Source organism: Heptranchias perlo, chromosome 26 (assembly GCF_035084215.1).
Source record: "Heptranchias perlo isolate sHepPer1 chromosome 26, sHepPer1.hap1, whole genome shotgun sequence".
Taxonomy (NCBI): domain Eukaryota; kingdom Metazoa; phylum Chordata; class Chondrichthyes; order Hexanchiformes; family Hexanchidae; genus Heptranchias; species Heptranchias perlo.
Genome location: NC_090350.1, coordinates 41,183,945 through 41,192,423, shown reverse-complemented (window position 1 = coordinate 41,192,423; position 8,479 = coordinate 41,183,945). Strand labels below are relative to the sequence as shown.

General features: G+C 45.2%; 1 long non-coding RNA gene across 1 annotated transcript; it reads left to right on the top strand.

Moving 5' to 3' along the window:
* The first annotated feature begins 3,804 nt into the window (after positions 1–3,804).
* LOC137342875 (uncharacterized) lies at positions 3,805–7,705 on the top strand. The gene is made up of 3 exons (XR_010967383.1): positions 3,805–3,989; positions 5,159–5,390; positions 7,457–7,705. It is a non-coding gene; the product is annotated as an uncharacterized lncRNA (long non-coding RNA).
* Positions 7,706–8,479: the final 774 nt, after the last annotated feature.

Here is an 8,479-nt window from a genome sequence, read left to right as displayed (position 1 = left end):
TGGATGCCTGCTACTGTTGACATCTGACAGCACATTTCCCATTCCTTGATAAGATGTCACCACCTTTAGGATTTTAGTGCATGACTTATCAACATATCCATTCTCTGAGAAAATTCCACTCAAATGTCAACAGGAAAATATTTGTGAATTTCTTTGAGGCACTAATAACATCACTTTTTAATTTAATTCAAGCTCACACAATCTAAAAGAAATCTACAGAGTTGCATCACCAAAATTAAATGGTTAGAAGATTTAAAACTAGGGCAGTGAGGTGTCGGTATATTGTAGGTGGTGTGGGATGTGGCTTCATGTGGGTGGATGTAAACGATCCCACGGCACTATTTCGAAGAGCAGGGGAGTTCTCCCCAGTGTTCTGGCCAATATTTATCCCTCAACCAACACCTAAAAACAGATGATCCGGTCATTATCACATTACTGTTTGTGGGATCTTGCTGTGCGCAAATTGGCTGCCACGTTTCCTACATTGCAACAGTGACTACACTTCAAAAAGTACATCATTGGTTGTAATGGGTCCTGGGGGAGGGGGTTACCGAGTGACAGTGTGAGGGAGCTAGATTAACATTAGCAGAGATACAGTCACTAACACTGGCTGTAAGGTTCTATGATTCTATGAATTTTACCCCCCATGTCTCTCTATTCCATTTAAAACTTTACCATTTGTGCCTGCAGCCCTCAAAGGGTTAATATGGATTCAGTTGTGCGCCATTTACATCGTTTGTTTGCTGAATGTTTCTATTTCCTGCACACGTGTTATTCACGTCTCTCTGTGCCGAGGGTGTGGTTACAAAACACAGAAACCTGCAGATAAACACAGAGACTCTGCACAGACCGGCAGTGGGCGTCTGGCTGTGGAGCTGGTGGTTTCGTTTCTGGTCTCAGGTGGTGGTTGTTTTCCTTGCAGTGAGTCTGCAGCATAGAGGCAGGGATTCGAGGGCTGATGGGCCCAATTCTGTCATCACCTGACACTCATACGAACGCACTTCACAGCAGGATGCACTGAAGCCAATGGTAGCACACCATATCCTGTCTTGGCTGAGATTAGCTAGAAACCCTCATCCATGCTTTCTTACCTCCAGGCTCGACTATTCCAATACTCTCCTGGCCAACCTCCCACCTTCTACCCTCCGTAAACTTGAACTCATCCAAAATTCGGCTGCCTGTATCCTAACTCGCACCAAGCCCTGTTCACCCATTACCCGCAGTGCTCGCTGACCTACATTAGCTCCCAGTCCTCGAATTTAAAATCCTCATCTTCATGTTCAAATCCCTCCATGGCCTCACCCCACCCTATCTCTGTAACCTCCTCCAGCCCTAAAACTCTCCGAGATCTCTGCGCTCCTCCAATTCTGGCCTCTTGCGCATCCCTGATTTTCATCGCTCCACCATTGGCGGCCATGCCTTCAGCTGCCTAGGCCCTAAGCTCTGGAATTCCCTCCCTAAACCTCTCCGTCTCTCTTCCTCTCTCCCCTCCTTGAAGGGCCTCCTTAAAACCTACCTCTTTGACCAAGCTTTTGGTCACCTGTCCTAATATCTCCTTATGTGGCTCGGTGTCAAATCTTGTTTGATAATCGCTCCTGTGAAGCGCCTTGGGACATTTTACTAAGTTAAAGGCACTATATAAATGCAAGTTGTTGTTCAATGCAAATTGGTGCAAGCTTTTTGACCATAAGCCCTAGAAACTGGGAAACAGCAGAGCAGATGGTGTTATTAGTCAGACACAGTCTGAAGTGGATGAAGAATTAAAGATTCACATGGAGTGCGGGCCTGGGTCGGGTCAATGTAGTCGGAAATCTGGCAACCATCTGCTACCTACATTGGGAAGGGGGGTGTGTGTGCGGGGTATGGGGGGGGGGGGTAATTGACCTGGATGAATGACAACACCAAGTTTGAAAAAAGTAGGAGAAAAGACAAAGCAAATCATGATGTAATGATTAGCTGACACCAAGCTTGAGTCTTGAAAACTATTAGATTACAGGAAAAGAAAGAGAGAATTTGCATTTCATGTCTTTCATGTCCTCGGGACGTCCCAAAGCGCTTCGCAGCCAATCAAGTACTTTTGAAGTGTAGTCACTGTTGTAATGTAGGAAACACGGCAGCCAATTTGTGCACAGCAAGATCCCACAAATGGCAAATAAATGACCAGACTACATAGAATTACCTAGAATGTACAGCCCAGAAATGGACCATTTGGCCCAACAGGTCCATGTTGGTGTTTATGCTCCACATGAGCCTCCTTCCACCCTTCTTCATCTAACCCCATCAACTTTTTGAAGTGTAGTCACTGTTGTTTTGTAGGTAAAAGGTAAGACTGAGGAAGCTAAGGACTTGCACATTTTTAAGGTCCTAGGAATTTTAGGATTTCGGAAACCTCCCTGATCCCTCCTCAGCTCGTCAAGTTTTCGCTGGAGACCGGATCTGTGTGAGGTCTATAGCTAAAATCCAAGGTCCGTCCCAGTGAAGGTATCAGATTGCTGTGGGATGGTTCAAACTGGATGGGTTCCTTGTACACATCAATGTTTGCTGTGTGAGTGGGTTGTCAGATCTATTATTAAACCATCAGTGGACACGCAGCCCAGTCCCCATCGATATGCGTCAGCTGCATTCTTCTTTAAATAGAAATGTATCGCACTTGTCTAAATAATTGATATGAATAAATGGGTCTTGGTCTAAGCTACAGGAGGCTAGAGCTTGTTGTGTTTATCTCTTCTTTCTCTTCAGAATCTGACACAGGTATTTTCTGAGTCGGCATGATCGCTTAATTGTCAATTTGGAGGAGCATACACTGGGGTAGATCTTGACTTTATGCGATAGTGTAAAACGGGTAGTAGTGAGTCGGCAGCACGTTTCACATCTGTCCACCATTTTTATTGCCGCTGACTTCAATGGGGAGAGATGTGAAACGGGCTGCCGACTCACTATCACCCGATTTACACTATCGCTCAAAGTCAAGATCTATCTCCCTGAGTCTGCTGGCTCAGTCGTGAGCCCTGAGGGAAGCCAGGTGTGTGCCAGCCAGATGTGTGCCAGCTCCAAAAACTGCAGCCATTTTTAATCAGAGTCACATAGAGTGCTGTGGGCAATGGAAGTTTCAAACTATTTTGAAAGGACAGTATTACAGGTTGTGTTACTGGACTAGTAATCCAGAGAATGTGAGTTCAAACCCCACCATGGCAGTTTGAGAACTTGAATTCAGTTAAAAAAAAAAGTCTGGAAATAAAAAGCCGGTATAAGTAGAGTGTTTTGTGGATATCGGAAATAATATTATAATTTAGTTTAGAGTTTCCCTTTGCTTTGTTCAAAGTTATTAAAGAAAAGTGACCATGAAGCTGTCAGATTGTCGTAAAAACCCAACTGGTTCACTAATGTCCTTTAGGGAAGGAAACCTGCCGTCCTTACCCAGTCTGGGCCTATATGTGACTCCAGTCCCACACCAACGCGGTTGACTCTTAACTGCCCTCTGAAGTGGCCGAGCAAAACAGTCAGTTGTATCAAACCACTACAAAGTAAGCAACTAGGGATGGGCAATAAATGCCAGCCGTGAATAAATTTTTTTAAAAGGCTAATGTGCCTCATTAAAACACAGCAGCTCACAGACATCGGGCACAGCCGGGAAAGGAGGCCTGTACTCGAGAGAAGCTGCCGACAGTTCAATCTCTGTCAAAACATACAGACATTTAGAAGATTGGGCTAGGGCACTTGTGTATAGAATTCAACCTGTCATGAATTACAGCAGAAAATAACTTTCAAACCCTATTCATTCTCTCCCTCCTCTCTTAAAGGCGTCGATTCTTGATGGGATACAAGGCATGGGGAAGAGACGGACCTGAAGGTCATTGTAAAGAAAAGAATAAACGCCTGCCATCTTTCAACAGAAGGCTCTCAGTGCCAAGTCGGGGACCCACCGACAGATGGAGGCCTTTCAGACTAATTGACCGTGTTGGAGACTGGAGCTTGTGATTGGCATCAGTGTAAGCTGCTTTTTGCTCGTGGCTAACAAAGAAAGTGTAAATCAAGCAATGAATGAACGTGCTAGGGATTAAAGTCACTTATCCCAGGGAGCAGGAAAAGGGATAAGTTCTGCTGTGGACTGGGTGAAGGGAGGCCTAACTAATAGCTGTGACCATGGCAACACGGCAGAGCTGTAATCACACTTCACGATGGTCTTGTCAGCTATGTGTGAGCTGCCATCTCCTTAGTTTGTTAGAAATTGAAGCTTTTCTCCCTGGAGGCCTTGGTGGGTGAAGCCAGACCCAGTGCAGACTGAGCCATACAGATCAAAAGGTCCCACGCTCGGTTATCAGTCTGTGCTGAAGTTCCTATCTCAGTTTGAGACACTACAATGGGCCTCAGTACGTGGACCTGATATATCTGGAGTACTGCGTGCTGTTCTGGGCACCGAACCTCAGGAAGGAAATATTGGCCTTGAAAGGGGTGCACTCCCTCAGTACCGCACTGAGAGTGCCGGCTTAGCTTTTGTGCTCAAGAGTGGGGCTTGAACCCACAATCTTCTGACTCAGAGGCGAGATTGCCACCACTGAGCCACAACTGACACCTAAAGCCGACATTTAACATTAAACAAGTAAGTGAACAGAACCCAGTGCAAACGACACACTTACAAAGTTTTACTATTCTCCTCAAAATGTCAAAACAACAAAAGTACCTCTCCTGCATTAACACCGTGCAGAAGACTGACATCGTACATTAAAACGCGCTCACTTGCTTCTAATATGGTTACTCACCACCATAGATTTGTGCCCCCGATGATTTCAGATTGTCAGCAGCAGGTATATCATTTACAAACCTTTGAAGACACATAGAAACATAGACCTTTGAAAACTGAATCATTCATAATTACATGAGGGGGGGGTCATCAATTATGTAGGATGTTTGTCCCCACAAGTACAGCTGCCATTTACAGTAAAGTTCAAAGATGTCTCTCAGTCTGTTTGTCCATCCCCAACCAAACTATCGAGCTGACCAAACTGAATAAGCCTAAAGGTGGCAAGGAATGTTTTTCAGACTGTAATGTATATTGCTCTGCAACTTGCAGAAACAGCTAGCAGTAACTGCCCATAACCTTGTGACCATCAAGAGACTAATTCTAACATAACCAAAAATACCTTGTTCTTTGTCACAGAGAAAAAGATTGAGTTCAGCTGCAATGCCCCATATAGTGGAATAGCCTGCTGGCGCGCATGGTCCAGGCTCGCGTGTGAAGACTGGCTACTCGGATGAGGCACCGAGCGGATACTCGTGGAACCATCAACCAGAAAGAGTCAGTGCCTTCAGAAGAGAAGAGGGAAAATTAATCAGTAAATAGAAATTAAATTACTCCCTGAGGTGCCTGCACTCAAAACCTTCTTCAGGAAGTATGTATCTGGTTTCAAAAAGAAGTATGTTTAAACAATTAGTGAGTTTTTTTTAATGCATTCTCAAGATGGCTGGCAAGGCCGGCATTTATTGCCCATCCCCAGTTGCCCTGAGCGGTGCTGGTGGGCCTTCTTGAACCGCTGGTAGAGGTTTGATACAACTGGGTGGCCTGCTGGGCCACTACAGAGGGCAGTTAAAAGTCAACCACGTCAGTGTGGGACTGGAGTCACATGCAGGGCCAGACCGGGTGAGGACGGCAGGCTGCCTTCCCTGAGGGACAGTTATTTTTCCATTTGTTGAGCATGAGATAACGACACAGTTCCTGTTTAAAACCACTCGCTGCTCCCTGTGCACAATGCTGCTGTCACTTTGGTAACCACAGGTTCTCACCCTTTACCAACACTAACCGGGTATCAGAAAGCCAGTTATTCTCTATTTTTACTTAGTGTCTTGTTCCTTTATCTGGGCAATCTCCTCCTCCACCTACACCCCCCACCCCCCTCCCACCCCACTCCGATGGTGCTGGGTCTTGCTGGGGTACCTTGCCACCGGTGATGCCCAATGCCAGTACGTTGCCAAAATGGCCTTTCTTCATGTGTGAGCTTACACAGTGAGTAACGGCAAATTATTTGACCATGATGGACATCACAGCCGAGACTGCACCTGCCCACACACGTGGTTTTTGTAACGGGAAAGACTAGGAATGGGTATCCTGGCAGATTATTTTTCTCTCCCAAGCTTAGGTTTGTTTTTTTTCATTTTATTTATCTTTCTCCTACCCTTAAATAAGAGTTTTCAAGAACAAGGCAAAGCCATCGGGCCCAACTGGTGTGGCTCGTTCTGTCAGATCTAAAATTTCTGGAGTGACTTTGCAGTCTGCCTGGGTACCAGCTGCGCACCAGTAACGACAACAACAACTTGCATTTATATAGCGCCTTTAATGTAGTAAAATGTCCAAAGGCATTTCACAGGAGTGATTATCAAACAAAATTTGACAGCAAGCCACATAAGGAGATATTAGGACAGGTGACCAAAAGCTTGGTCAAAGAGGTAGCTGTTAAGGAGCATCTTAAAGGAGGAGAGAGAGGTAGAGAGATGGAAAGATTTAGGAGGGAATTCTAGAACTTAGGCCCGACGCAGCTGAAGGCACGGCTGCCAATGGTGAAGCGATAAAAATCAGGGCTACACAAGAGGCCAGAATTGGAGAGCACAGAGATCTTGGAGGGTTGTAGGGCTGGAGGAGGTTACAGAGATAGGGAGGGGCGAGGCCATGGAGGGATTAGAACTCAAGGAAAAGAATTTTAAGATTGCGACGTTGCCAGACCGGGAGCCAATGTAGGTCAGCGAGCACAGGGGTGATGGGTGAATGGGACTTAGTGCAAGTTAGGATACGATGCGATTAGTGTAAAAGGGAGGAACTGCTAGGCCACAGTGAGTAGACCTGGTGCTGCTGACTGAAGATTCTGATTTTGCAATAATCTTCCTCAATTTTAGAACAGTAATGAGGTGATCTGAAGGACTGTATGCCTGGCACACACAAATAAAACACATCCTAGCAATCAGCAGCTTCCTGTCTCGGTTTATTAGACCAGCAGGGAAGGATTTGAGATAAAATGCTGCTGGATTATCGGAAGCGAACACACAGCGTTACCAATCATTATTAGTTTAAAAGATGAGTTCACTTAAACATCTTAATCCCAACCAGATGGCTGTGGGTTAAAGTCCCAGACCTGTCTGTCATTTTAATTTGTCTCTGAAGAGTAGGATTGCCAATCTTCCAGGATTGCCCTGGAGTCTCCAGGAATTAAAGATTAATCTCAGGACATTGCTGCGAGCAACCTCAGGGAGAAAAATCATAGGGGCATTAAAACAATGGTGTGTTTGTTTCATTTTCTTTGAACGCTTTCATTTATATGTTATAAATAATATTGGAGACGGGGGAAAGGCTGTTTTACTGGACGCGGCAATTGGAGGTGGAAGGTCATGTGATGAAACCTCCAGGAATACGTCCAACCAGAGTTGGCAACCCTACTGAAGCGGCTTTTTTTTCTGCTTTGTTTTCTAGTTGGACCTCACCAAGCGAAACCAACATGCTCCATCGCAAAGAGGTGGGGGTAAAATATTGGCATCGGCCCCTCATTCATGGTCAACACAACTGGCACCTTTGTTGGCCTGGGCCATCTCAAATCGCTCTCTGCACTGGCTGAAGGGAGGCTGGAAGGAGGTCGGGGGAAAGCAATGAGGAAAAGGAGGAAGAAAGAGAAAAATAAACCAGCACCTCAACCTGTACATCTGGCATTAATAAACACCGAACCTGCTAGAATTTTCTGAATTAATTTTTGTCTTTGAATCAATTTATTGCCATTTTCATCCAGAGTTGTATTATTCACACTCTGCTCTTATCATTCACTGCTGGGTTACCCTCAACCTGGCACGTAGACCTTTAGTATAAAGTCTGCTCCTTTACATAGAATTACATAGCAATCCCGACTGGAAGTTTACATGTGCCACAATTCTACTCCCCAAACATAATCAAATTGTTTGCCGGCACTCACTGTGAGAGGAACTTACGGACAGGTGTAGGCCATTCAGTCTCTTAAGCCAGTTCTGCCAATCAATTAGATAATGGCTGATCTTTACCTCTACTCCCCATTTACCCACCTTTGCTCATATCCCTTGATACCCCTCACCTAACAAATATCATCTCAGTCTTGAAAGCTCCAACTGACCACCAGCATCCACAATCTTTTGCGGGAGAGAGTTCCAGATTTCCACTAGCCTTTGTGCGACAAAATGCTTCCTGATTTCACTCCTAAATGGCCTACCTCTATTTTAAGTTTGTGCCCCCTTGTTCTGGATTCCCCCACCAGATGAAATCGTTTTTCTGTATCCACCCCATTGAATGATTTTAAACACCTCAATTTGATCACCTCTCAACCTTCTAAGCTCAAGGGGAAACAAGCCAAGTTTATGCAATCTGTCCTCATAATTTAACCCTTTAATCCCAGTATTATTCTGGTGAATCTGCGCAGCACGTCCTTCAAGGTCAATCTATTTCTCCTGAAGTGCGGTGCCCAAAGCTGAATGC